Source organism: Myotis brandtii, unplaced genomic scaffold (assembly GCF_000412655.1).
Source record: "Myotis brandtii unplaced genomic scaffold, ASM41265v1 scaffold1040, whole genome shotgun sequence".
NCBI classification, from domain to species: Eukaryota; Metazoa; Chordata; class Mammalia; order Chiroptera; family Vespertilionidae; genus Myotis; species Myotis brandtii.
In genome coordinates this window covers 783125-796495 of record NW_005353498.1, presented here as the reverse complement: position 1 = coordinate 796495, position 13371 = coordinate 783125, and the positions used below count along the sequence as shown (strand labels likewise).

Sequence of the window (13371 nt, the reverse complement as noted above, 5' to 3'; positions counted from 1 at the left end):
ATTCAACGGGGTTTCCAGGATGGGGTCCTCGATTAGAAAAAGAACACAAATGGAAGAATCGGGGACATCCGATAAGGTCAGGAGGTTGGTTAATAGCAGTGTATCAATGTCCATTTCTTAACTGTACAAATGTGCCTGATAATGTAAGATGATCACAGTAGGGGAGGGTGCAGAAAGAATACAGGGAACTCTCAGTACTGTCTTTGCAACTTTTCTGTAAATCTATGACTCCAACAGGAAAAGTTTATTTTCAAAAAATGCATTTGTTTCTGAAGACATTGCAGAAAAAGATAAACTGCAGCCAATGTTGGCAACAGTGACTGTGTCTCGGAGTAAGAGGCATAAATACGTGTGGGTCAGGTGCGTGCTCACTGTGTGCCACCTAAGCATGACTGAGGATACTAAGATGAACCAAACTTGGCTCAAAGCCCGGTGAGAGAAACTGATATGCAAACAAATGTGAGAGAGTATAAACCACAAAGACGCACATGCATGGACACACTCATATGAACACACCCACACTCATGCACTCACACACAGAACATGCGTGCATGTTTGCATGCACATATATGAAAGCACACAAACAAACATGGACACATGTGCACAGCACTTTCATACGCACACACACGTGTGCGTGCGCACACAGAGCCAGGGCTTTAGGCAGAGATGACACCTCTGTGACTTGCACTCGTGGAGACATGGCTGATATGCACCACAGTACAGAGAGACGTGATAATTAAATTCAACGGGGTTTCCAGGATGGGGTCCTCGATTAGAAAAAGAACACAAATGGAAGAATCGGGGACATCCGATAAGGTCAGGAGGTTGGTTAATAGCAGTGTATCAATGTCCATTTCTTAACTGTACAAATGTGCCTGATAATGTAAGATGATCACAGTAGGGGAGGGTGCGGAAAGAATACAGGGAACTCTCAGTACTGTCATTGCAACTTTTCTGTAAATCTATAATGACTCCAACAGGAAAAGTTTATTTTCAAAAAATGCATTTGTTTCTGAAGACATTGCAGAAAAAGATAAACTGCAGCCAATGTTGGCAACAGTGACTGTGTCTCGGAGTAAGAGGCATAAATACGTGTGGGTCAGGTGCGTGCTCACTGTGTGCCACCTAAGCATGACTGAGGATACTAAGATGAACCAAACTTGGCTCAAAGCCCGGTGAGAGAAACTGATATGCAAACAAATGTGAGAGAGTATAAACCACAAAGACGCACATGCATGGACACACTCATATGAACACACCCACACTCATGCACTCACACACAGAACATGCGTGCATGTTCGCATGCACATATATGAAAGCACACAAACATGGACACATGTGCACAGCACTTTCATATGCACACACGTGTGCGTGCGCACACAGAGCCAGGGCTATAGGCAGAGATGACACCTCTGTGACTTGTACTCGTGGAGACATGGCTGATATGCACCACAGCTTCCGGAAGGGTGAACCAGCTCACAGGCTGGGGGCTTTGGACTGTCTCACTCTCAAGCTGCCTGGATGCAGGTGGTGGAGAGGTCACATGCAGAGCCTTTCTCCCTCCAGCAGACACCGACCTCAACAAGAAGCCATCGGAGGCGAGTGACATGATCCTGCTCCTGCAGTTTCACCACCTGCCCTGATGAGGGTCCGGCCGAGGCCTGGATGCGCTGCGGGTCACATGACCAGCGGCACTCAGGGCCACCCCACATCCTCCAGGGAAAGCTGATCACCAGGCGCTTTCGGAGCCCCACTGTGAACAGAGGCCTATAGGAGACATTTGCAGCTCCGGGGCCCTTGGTGGGGGTAGCAGGAGACCCTGCGCTCAGAGACTGGAGATTGGGGGTTGAGGGGCATTAAAGAACTAGTTGATGCATGCCCCACCCCAGGCCAGGAGGAAGCAGATAAAGCTTGCTCCAGGCAGCTGCCGATAGCCAGGGCTGCAGGGAGGGGAAAAGCCTCTGAAAAGGGGTAGGGCCAAAACCAGCTGAGGCCGCTTGTCCACCAAAGGGTCCACCTGACTGCCCTGCTGCAGCTATGCCTCTTGCCGTTGTCAGAGCCCACCCAGGCCCACCATGTCTGCATCCTGGGAATTCCTCTGCCAGACCTGTCTGGTGGCCCTTACTTGCTTAGCCCAGCCTCACCTGGCCCTTCTCTCCTCCCAGAGCAGCCCCCTCCCCCCACTTTCCCAGAGGTTTTAGGGGGAGGACCCTCCCAGCAAACAGCTCACGTTGCCTTAAAGCCAGAGACACTAAAAAATCCTTCTCCAGCCCAGGGTAGAGCCCGGTCACCTCCTTGCTTCCGCGCAGCCTGAAGCCAGACTTCCCCATTCCCACATGGAACCACTGCCCTTTCCCCAGAAAGTACCACCAAGCTCCCACTAGTCACACCTGCTGCCAGCAGCCTCTCCCAGACCTGCTCACTTGCTGTGCAGCCAGCATCACCTATGCCTGCCCTGCCCCCGGGCTCCATTCCCAGGACACTGACTGCACTGCACCCCCTCAGGGACTGTGCTCATGTCCAAGGACACCTGCCCCACCTCCAGCTCAACACAGCCACCTCTATCTGCCCTGCCTGGAACATCCAAAAGGCTAGTTCTCTGCTCCTCTCACTGACCACATCATATCTGCTGTCACCATGTCCCCAGAACGGCTGTCTCTTCTCATCAGCCAGCCAGAAGGTCTTCCCATGGAGCCCCTGGATGCATCGGTCTAGATGTGGGTGTCCCAGCACAAAGCCCCTTGGGGGCATCCCAAGCTGGTCCTCAGAGCCCCTGGTCAGTGGGGTCCAAACAGCACAGCCACTCTTCCGTCTCCACACTGGCTGATGGCACACTGCGGCCACTCCCAACCCAGCCCAAGGCCAGGCTCAGAGACCAGACCTTGCAGGGTCTCTCCAGCCCAACCATGGAGAAGCTGCCGAGAACCCTGACCCACGGGAGGACGTAACATTCCCCAGTGAGCCAGACAAGCATTCACCTACCCCCAGACCCTGTCTCTCCAGCCCAACCATGGAGAAGCTGCCGAGAACCCCGACCCACAGGAGGACATAACATTCCCCAGTGAGCCAGACAAGCATTCACTACCCCCAGACCCTTCCCACTGCTTTGCACACCCAAATCCCAGATGGAGGTCTGCCCCACCCTGCTGCTTCCTTACGGTGCCATCCTTAACCTCAGTTTGGCATGCCATTCAAATCCCTCTGCCAGGTCCCAGGAAATAATGTTCCTGGCGCAAAATCTCAGGACGCACCTTCTGGCCCAGCAGCCCTCATTCCATTCAGGTGGCACCATTTTGCCTGTAACACTCCACTGATCAGACCCTCCCTGGGCACAAAAGAGCATCTTGCTACGCATATTACTTTGACTGTCAGGCTGCATTTTTTAAAAAATTATGTCTATTGAACAGCTGTTTTTCTATTTTTGTAAGTTTTTCATGTCTACTGCCCATTTTCCCCACTGAAGCATACTACTGCTTTGGGGGAGCTTATTGTGTTAGAGGAGCTCTGTGTATAGGAAGGCTATTAAACTCTTTGCCATGTTTGATGAAACGAATTCATATCAATTTACTTTTGAATACGGTGTTTTTTGAGACAAATATTTTATATTTTTCAGGCTGTCAGATCTGTGGTTTATTATTATTTTTATGTCTACTGCCCATTCCTTCCCCAAATCTGATTAACATAGGACTATACCTTCCCTTCCCAGACTTATTCCTTTTGTTGATCTTTACCCAAGGATATTTTTTTCCATTGATTTTTACAGAGTGGAAGGGAGGGAGGGAGGGTGAGAAAGAGAGAGAGAGAGAGAAATTGAGAAATAACTATGTGAGAGAGACACATCAATTGGTTGCCTCCCACACAGGCCCTGAGGGGGGATTGAACCTGTTACCCAGGCATGTGCCCTGGACTGGGGATCGACCCTGAGACCTTTCCATGCGCAGGCTGACACTCTAACCACTGAGAAACACCAGTCAGGGCCCAGATTTATTCTTTGCATTTAAGCCTTTATCCACCTGGAAATCATTTCAAAGGGTGTCTGAGTCTCCTAGGGCTGCTGTAACAAAGGACTGCAAACTAGGTGACTTAAAACAACAAAACTGATTGTCTCACATTCTGAAAAAGTCCAAAACCGAGATGTCAGCAGGGCTGGCTCCTAATGGAGGCTCTGAGGGAGAATCCATCCCAGGCCTTTCTCCCACCTTCTGGGGGCTGCCACCAACACTTGGTGTTCCTTGGCTTGTAGATGCTTCACTCCCATATCTTTCTCCATCGTCACATGGTGCACCTCTCTGTGTCCTTGCCTCTTCTTATACAGACACCAATTATTAGATTCAGTATGAGTTCATCTTGAGATCTTTACATCTGCAAAGACCTTATTTCCAATCAAGGTCACATTCTGAGGTTCTGGGGGGACATGAGTTTTGGGGACAGTAATCAACCCAGGAAAGTGTGGGAGGGTAAATAGGGATCCAAATGATTTTCTTCAGAGAGTGAAGTGATTGTTTCAATGCTTTTTATTAAATAATCCTTCTTCCTCTGACCAGGAGCCCCCTCTGTTTGTTAAATATCACATATAAGTTATTTGACACATGTGAGTCTGCCTCTGGGCTGCTGATGGCTGCGTGGTGCCATGCTGTTTTGATGATCACAGCTTCACAGCCATGATGATTCATGGATAACTCATTAACTAATTGTCATTTAACAATGACATCTCTGTTGGAGGGTTTTCTTTGGCTTCCAAGCATGCCTTCCTCATTGAGTCTTAACAGAGTCTGAGACCTGGAAATCCCTCATGCTATGGCTTAAATTCCTTGTTACAAGTGGATGTGAAACCTGTGCCTCAAGAATCCCCAGACTGAAAGGAAGCAGGCCAGGGGCTGAGGAACTGGAGGTGGCAGGTCCTGGGGGTGGAGGGTGATGGTGGTGAGACACAGCTTGGCAAGCGGCAATCGCAGGCTGCAGCCATGTGTTGGGGCAGCAGGTCCTAAAAACCCATGTGTCCGTCCTTCATCCAAACCATCTCACCAAATATCCCGAAGTTAAAACGCCCATTCTATCCTCCAACTAATACTCATAGAAGTGCGCACAATGTGAAAAGAAGCAAAACATACCCCCACATTGATGGAAATCTGTCTCCCCAGGACTCAGGAGAGAACTATGCCACCAAATGGAAGTCAAGCTGGCAGACTATAAAATTCCCGCTGAGAGGACCAAAAGGTGGGAATGAAATGCTCATCAAAGGATGAAGAATAAGCAAAATGTGGTCCAGCCACACAGTGGAATATTAATCAGCCATAAAAAGGAATGAAGCACTGATACATGCTGCAATATGAACTTTGAAAACATGCCGAGGGAAAGAGGCCAGACACAAAAGGCCACATGGTAAATGATCACATTTATATGAAAAGTCCCGAACAGGCAAATCCAGAGACTGAAAGCAGATTAGTGGTTGTCAGGGGGTGGGGGAGGGGAGATGGGAGTGACAAACGAATGGGGATGGGGTTTCCTTAAGGGGTAATGTAAATGTCTTGGGACTAGATAGAGGTGATGGCTGTATAACACTGTGAATGCATTAAATGTTATTAATAGTGAATTGTATGTTATGTGCATAATCAAAGTTCCCACTGTAAAACCTGAACTGTGAAAAATTAAGGCTTTGCAAACACCACACTCGTATACTTTCTTGCACTCTGAGAAGACGTGAACTTCAATTCAGGGCCTTTCTCTCATGCTCCTAGAGAAAGGAGCCGCAGAGGAGAAGGGGAGGCAACCACAAATTCGGCCCCAGGGGTGGATGAGTGGACAAATGTGAATGAGCTCAAGGCCTGGCCAAGGCTTTATGCATGAAAAAGCAAGGTTCTGCCTATAGGTTTGGCGAACAATTTGGAATTTACTGGAAAATAAGGCAGACGGGGCCTCCAGAAAGTGTAGTGGAGCAGCTTCGTTTATATAAGGCCATAATTTGCAGCCACATGTTTATCGGATGAAATCATTCTCAAGCTAAAAGGAGGAGGCTGGCATGACTGTAGAATCATGTAGGAGGTACCACTTAGAACATACAGCATTTCCACATCTCCATGCGGGTGTCCTTGAATTTTTTAGGAAGAAATGATCATGTGAAGTTATTGGGAAGATGGATGCTGAGAAACAGCTACAAAACAAGTGTGTTTCTCAGTCAAGGCAGCTCAGAGCTGGAGAGTTTAGATTGGGGTGATGCAATGCGGCCACAGCCATGGGAACACCTGGAACCCCCAAAGCTGTAAGAGGCAAGGGTCTCCCAGGGAGGCTTTGGAGGGAGCCATGGCCCTGCTGACACCTTGATTTTGCACTTCTGGCCTCTAAAGCTGTGGGAATAAATTTCTATTGTTTAAGTTGCTTGGTTTGGGGTACCAGCTTATGGCAACCCTGGGACACAAATCCAGGTCCCCAGTGCAGAGGATACTGGATACTCCAAGTATAGACACCCTCTCATAACTGTTGCCTGAGTGTGTCCCTTTCTTCCCTAAGACATACCCCTCAGGCTTTCCAGTCTGGCCCAACCGGTCTGAGCCCTGGAGAAAGCCCCTCCCCCAGGCATGTGCTAGGGCAGCCACCTCCTCCAGCAATTCCATTCGTCTGCCCCTCAAGACCTATCCTTCCCCCAGGGGTTTGTAACTACATCCTTCAACCTGTCCTGTCAACAAATGTTTCTCCAGTCCCTCCACCTAGCCAGGCCAGTTGGGCACAAGAGAGTGAGAATGCGAAGGTGTCTTGGCCTTCAGGAACCTTGACCACAAACCAATCCAAGAGCAGAGGCATTTCTAACCAGATGTGATGTGTGTCACACCCAGGGCCTCCCCAGTGGACACTAGGACATGGTGGGAGACGTTTTTGGACCTCACCATAGAGAGGAGGGGTGGTGTGAATGGCACCTGGTGGGTGAAGGCCAGGCACACTGCTCAGCACCCTACAGTGCACAGTATGACGCTACAGTGCACAATATGACTGCAGAGAATGATTCAGCCCCAGAAATTAAAGGTGCTTTGGTGAGAACAAATGACCAGGATGGTTTTTTTGGAACAGGAAGCAGGGAAGTGATTAGAATAGACGGTTGCTGAGGCCTGTGCAGTGAGAAGGGGCGGACAGGCCTAGCCCTTGGGGATGGCGGCCCAGTGAGGGTGGTGAGCTCCAAGGGCAGAGGCAGCCTCAGAACAAGGGGACCAGTGTGACCAACAGAATGAGGCTGGAGGGGGAGGGGCCAGGGTCGAGGAGGTCAGATCCTACCCAGTAGCCTGGTGAATGTGGGATGTAGTTGAAATTTTCATGCAAGTTTGATGGGGAGCCCTGGCTGGTTGGGCACAGGGAGCACCAGGGAACGAATGACACAAGGGGTTAGCCAACCAGCATGTGACAGCTGGATTACCATGGGGGAGGGTTTCCCCATTGGGTGGCTCCGATAGCAGTGTGTGGGGGGGGGACTGATGGTAGTCAAGCCAGGCACTTGGGATGCAGGTGGGTTCTGGTTACGGGGGGGACAGGGACAACAGACCTTTGAGGCTCTGTAGGAGGCTGGGTTCTGGGTCTTTTACAGGTGACTGGTGGGCTCATAAAGACATGGAAGGCCGCCGGGGAAGAGGGTCTGGATGGGCAGAGGAGACCCCTTTGGGATCTCCAAATCACACAGTCCACCTGTTGTCACGCTCAGGTGGAAAGTCACCTTGAGAACCTCCTGTGGGCACAGCTACAGTGACAACACACGAAAGCCCTGCTTCGGACCTCAGCTCGGCAGCCCTGGAGAAGGAGGAAGCCCTACTCAGCTCTAAGGTCCACAGGACCCTCCCCCCCCAACCTGGGACATGTCCCCATGGATCCCCTGTCGCAAGTCTGGGGACACTCTCTGCCTCACTAGTTGCAATATGGGATCTGGGCAACAACAACCATGCGGCTGTTAATCTCATGCCTGGAACTAAATAGCTACTCAATTAACACTGGTTGTTTCAGAGCTCTTAGCAGGTGAGATATTTCACAAAAGCCACCTGTTGCCTCCCACCAGGAGTGCCTGTTCCAGTTTCTTCAATAACCCCTCCTTGGACTCAATTTTAGAACATTCCCACCATCACAAAGAGATCCTGAACCCTTTAGCCATAGCCCATTGTCCCAACAAGACCCCCACGTCCATCCCTGTTTTCCATTCTTGACTTTGCCCACCCTGGCAGGATGGGGTAGTCTCTGGCCCGGAGTCACCCCCTCCCACCTGTCTGTGACCCCGAGTCTCATGGTCTTCACATGAGCAAGACCCCCTCCTCATAGCTACGAAGCACACCCCCTGCCCAGTTTCTGACACAAAGATCTGGTTTCACTTTCAGACCCAATGATACCTTCTATCACCTAGATGGCTGATGGTCCAGGATTTTGACCTGTTAATAACATCTTTGGTCATAGCCACCAAACAGCTCCCTTCCCAGCCTATCCATGCACTGTCATGGAGGCAGAGTAAAGGTGATCCTTTAGGCTGGCCACAGGTTTGGCAATACTCAGGACAGAGACCACAGTATGTCCCGATTGTAAACCTTGGCCGGACCCCTGGTGGACGGAGGGGGATACACACACACACACACACACACACACACACACACACACACGGCCTCCCAAGTCTGGCTCCAAATATGCCCCTTGCAGAGTCTGAGATATACTCCTTCCCAAGCCGCGTTCTTGCCTCTTTACAGTTACCCCAAGTGTCAGGAAGGACATGTGCAAGATCTGGAAAATTCCCGAACAGGGAGCTGCCAAAGTGGATGTGACCAACCTGCCCACCACCCCTAAAATGTTTACTTAAATGAGTGAGACAAAACAAAATGTACTCACTCCCTATTGGTCCAACTGTTTGTCCAAAACACCTTTACTAAATAAAAATAAAATTGGCTCCTTACCCAGTGTTATGGGCTGAATTGTGTGTCTCCACCCCCTGCCCCAATTTATTATGTCGAAGTCCTAAACTCCAACATCTCAGAATGTGACTGTCTTTGGTTTTTATTTATCCTCACCTGAGGATATATATTTTTTTATTGCCTTTTTTTTTTAAGAGAGAGGAAGGAAGGGAGAGAGAAAACGAACTATTGATGTGAGAGAGACACATTGATTGGCTGCCTCCCACTATGCCCTGACCGAGGCTGGGATAGAACCTGCAACCCAGGTACATGCCCTTGACCCGGAATTGAACACCCAACCCTTCGGTGCGCAGGCCGAGACTCTAACCACCGAGCAACACTGGCCAGGTCTGGGGTACTTTTTTATGACAGCCACAGGAAACGCGCACAGCCAGCAGTGACAGCAGTGAAAAGCTCATTCTCGCACATACAGACCCATGAAGCAGGGCTGAGCTGGGATATAAATGAATGAGTCAGACCAGGTCAGCTTATTCATCACTCTGACTAATCCACAGGCCAAATGCTTGAATCACCACTTTATTTATCATTGGGATCCGCCGAGGAAAGAAAGTCTCGACGAGGAAATGAGTAGAACCCAAACTCATCCCTGCGTTTCTGAGACATGCCGACTCTCTGAGGCCCTTTCTGGGCCAAAATGAAAACTGGAGAGGTGAAGCGAGGGGGCTCTGTGCAGTGGCCGGCAGCAGGCTGGCTCTTCAGGGCCTGGCAGAGCTCAGACAGAACCCTTTGTTCTGCGACTCCCTCTATCCAGGAGGACAGAGAGAAGGGCCTGTCTTGCTCTGTGGGGAAGCCGAGCAGGGGCTGCCTGGCACAGTTGGTTGGGGACTTGGGGACATACAAAGGGCTGGTGGGTGGGGAAGAAGGGGAGGAGGGACATCGCCCACAAGGGCTCGGGAGGCCCCAGAACGTGCATGTCCTCTCATGGAGTTACCGCAGCAATGTCACAGTTGGAGAACAAGCAGAGAAGCACGCACTAGGTGCAAAAGTTAGACAATTTGTCTAACATTTTTTTTTGTCTTAAAGATGGACTGGCATCTGGAGACAAGAGGGCAAACATGAGAACATAATGTAGCTTCAAGAGCCACCTTGATCCGGGATCACCTCCAAAGTAGCTCTTGAAAAGAGAATCAAATACCTCTAATCTCAGAAGAAAAGCAACAACTTGTGCCAAGGCAGGGACGGTTCCTGCAGAAATCCAGGTCAGTGGTAAGACAAAGAAGGGAAAGACAATGGCATGGTTGTCTGGGCGAATGCAGACACCCCCGCTCATCTCCTGTCCCTCCTCTGCTGTCCATTCTTGGTGTGTGTTGTCCAACTCCCCCTCGGTCCGTTCCCAGTGGTGCCTCCTTTTTATCGAGTCTCCAGATTAAGAACTGTCTGGAGGGCAGAATTCAGTTGCTGACCTCTTTTCCCCACTCCTGCTCTTGACAGCAGCTTGCAAGTAGCTCAACTTACACCAAAGATCCACTGAGGCAATGGTGGGCCTGGGGCAGCAGCCAGATTTTACTATAGAGCAGAGGTTCTTACTGTTGGCAATTCTGCCCTCAAGGGACACACAGTATGTCTGGAGGCATTTTTGGTTGTCACAATTTGAGGGGTGGGTGCTATTGGCATCTGGTGGGTGGAAGCCAGGGATGCTGCTCAATATTCTAAATTTATGGGACCCCCGATCCCCCAGCAAAGAATGATCCGGTCCCAAATATGAATGGCTCTGCAGTTGAGTAACTCTGCTCTAGAGATTTGGTCCTCACCCATTTGAGGTTACTCATGATCCTTCGAGTTTCTAGATCACCCAGGGAGCCATCTCTGAAGTCATCCCCTCCCTGAGCCTCAGTATCCATACTGGGGAAATAGGAACCAGGCCTCCTTGCAGAATAAAAGAGTTGGGTACGAAAGTGTCTATCACAGAAGGGTAGAGCCGCACAGGGACCTGCTTGTGCAAATCCTCCTTCCAGGTTTCATTTCACACCTTCATATCCTTCAAGGCTTGGCTTGAGCCCAGCTATGTCTTCTGGGGAAATTGCAGAAATTCCCAAGCTCTGAAGCTTGCACTAGTCATTCCTCATTCTATTCCTATGACTTCTTGGGCCAGCTCTGTTGCTGAAGTGACTGCCACTCAACTCCACTACAGTATTCCTGGTGTGTTTTTTTGGGGGGGGGGGGCACGAGGGCTCATGTCTGTGCCCTGGAACCAGCCCCCAGCACAATCAGCCCTTGCTTAACTGAACACTGGGCCCACCCAAGACACACAACTTCGATGAGATGAGGAGAAGGAAGTGGCAAGTTAACAAGCCCCTATTGGGGACGGAGAATGAATCCTACAGCTGAACAAACGGGAGATTCCTACATCTCACCTGTTTCTTGCAGTCATAGGCCTGGACCTGAGGGAGGGTCTCACCCAGCAACTTCCAACCACAGGATGCAGCTAGAGCTTTGTGAACAAGTGCGGTGTGCAGAGCATGTTTGGCACTGCAAACTTTCCCTTTGAAACATGAAAGTGCAGTTTAAAAAAAAAATCATTTTTGGGTATAAATTTTAGAATGGAAGGCCAAACCACTGCAGCAGGGAGGGGATCACCAGTTGGGGGGCTGCATAAAATCCAAGGGGGCTGTGTGGTAGACACCCCAAGATTATCAGGAGGGGATGGGTTTCAAAGTTGAGAAATGCTGACTGAGGTCAATTCATTCATTTTGCAGGTGAAGAAACAAAGAGACTTGATGGAGGTGAGAACCCCCAACACAAGACCCTCCAAGAGAGCCTACCTGACCATGCTCCTGGTGCAGGGAGGAGAAAACAGCCAGGGCCATGCACCCAGAAGATTCTGGTCCTCTTTATTGGGGCTGCTCTGGCCAGGGCAAGTCCATGCTCAATGTCTGCACAAGGCATGACTGCGGGCTCTGAATGAGTGTCCCGGAGCCACCTTTCATAAGGGCCAGAACATTCTGGAGGTGAAGGGGGTGGCTATCTTTCTGTGGTCCTGTTTACATTCAAGCTATCCAGATTTATCTCCTGTGTGAGCTATAGGCCCCGGCTCCCCAGCCCTCTGGCAGATCCCAGACAAGGTTCACCACTGTCGGGAAAGGAGAGAGATGAATGCTGATCAAAACTGCCCTATCCAAGGCCCTTGCCAGAATCGGGCCCATCAGATGGTGAAACATCTTTCCAGCTGCCCTTGTCACCTCCCACTGCTCCTGGATGGCTTCAGGGCCTGGAGACTCCTAGACCCAGACACAGCAAGGTAGGAGCTGGGACCCTCCAACTGCAGGGCACAATGTCTCCACCAGCTACCACCTCAGACACTGGGTGCAGGAGAGGCTTTGCCTTTGAGAGCCCTGGCCTACAGGCATGCAGAAGAGAAGCAGGGCACACTGGCTGCCTCTGGGGCTGAGCTCACAGCCGCTGGAGGACAGATTTCCTGTATGTCGTTTTACCCATTTAAGTCCAAGGATGCAACTGCGAGGAGGTGGTGACAGCTTAGCACACAGGGAGCGTGCACATGCACTCCCTCCCCTCTAAAACCCAGTTCCGGTCCCAAGGAGGGCCCAGAGTCTGCTTCCTTGCTCCCGGGGACACCCTACCCCCCAACCTCCCCACCTCCCACTCCCCCCAGGGCTTCAGGCAGCCAGGTCTTAGCAAAAGAGTTGTGTGGTTTTCCAGTCCGGAATCCCGGCGCAGAGAGCCCTGGGACTCACCCAGGGTCACCCAGCGGCTGGGGGTGAAATTGAGAAGATGAATCAAGAGCCCCCCCCGCCCCCCCCCCGCGCTCTACCACCAATGTCCATGGGCTGCATCTCAACATCCGAATGGGGTCACTCTATAGTCCTTCCTTCCCCTCTTCCCCAGGCCCTCCCTGGACAGGCCCTCAGTTCTTGCCATAGTTTTACCCTCTTTTGCTCCCTTCCATCGCCCATGTTCCTCTTCCCAATTGAGCGGGCCACCGCGCCAGTGCGTTCCGAACCTCTTGCATTTATGAACACCCACTGAGTCCCAGGCGCCGCCCGGCCTCAGGCACCCTTCTTCCACCCCTTCGGCCGTGGACAGACGCCCCCAGGCTGTCCTGCACCCCTTCCCCCGATCGCACCCAAGCTGTCCCGCCCCCACCAGCCTGGCCCCGTTTCCCCAGCGTGGGCCCCTCAACACCGCCTCCTCGCCTCTGCCCCTCCCAGACCCGTTTCCTGCGACCCCTCAACTACCACTTAAGCCACGTCCTCTTCGGAGAGGCTGCTCAAAGCCACAGGACCTACCACCCCCGCTCGCCCACAAACTCCCCTACAAGGTCCACCCCATCAACTCTCTTCCGTTTAATCCGGCGCCGTAGCACGCCGTCTCCGGCAGCCCCTCCGCGACCCCCAAGCTCGTTCCCGCCCCCCCTTCACCCCTGCCTCCCACCCCCATTATTGCCCCTCAGCTCCGTCCCTGAGCTGCAGCCCGCCGACGCGAGCTT

General features: G+C 51.4%; 1 protein-coding gene across 2 annotated transcripts in view; it reads right to left on the bottom strand.

Annotated features, from left to right (window-relative positions):
- MYO9B (myosin IXB) overlaps positions 1 to 11418 on the bottom strand; it is an 85808-nt gene extending 74390 nt beyond the window's left edge. Inside the window, exon 1 of one of the 2 annotated variants that reach the window (XM_014538271.1) lies at positions 11282 to 11418. The gene's annotated coding sequence lies outside the window, so the exon portion shown is untranslated. The remainder of the gene's footprint in view (positions 1 to 11281) is intronic. The other variant, XM_014538274.1, reaches the window with a different exon arrangement.
- Positions 11419 to 13371: the final 1953 nt, after the last annotated feature.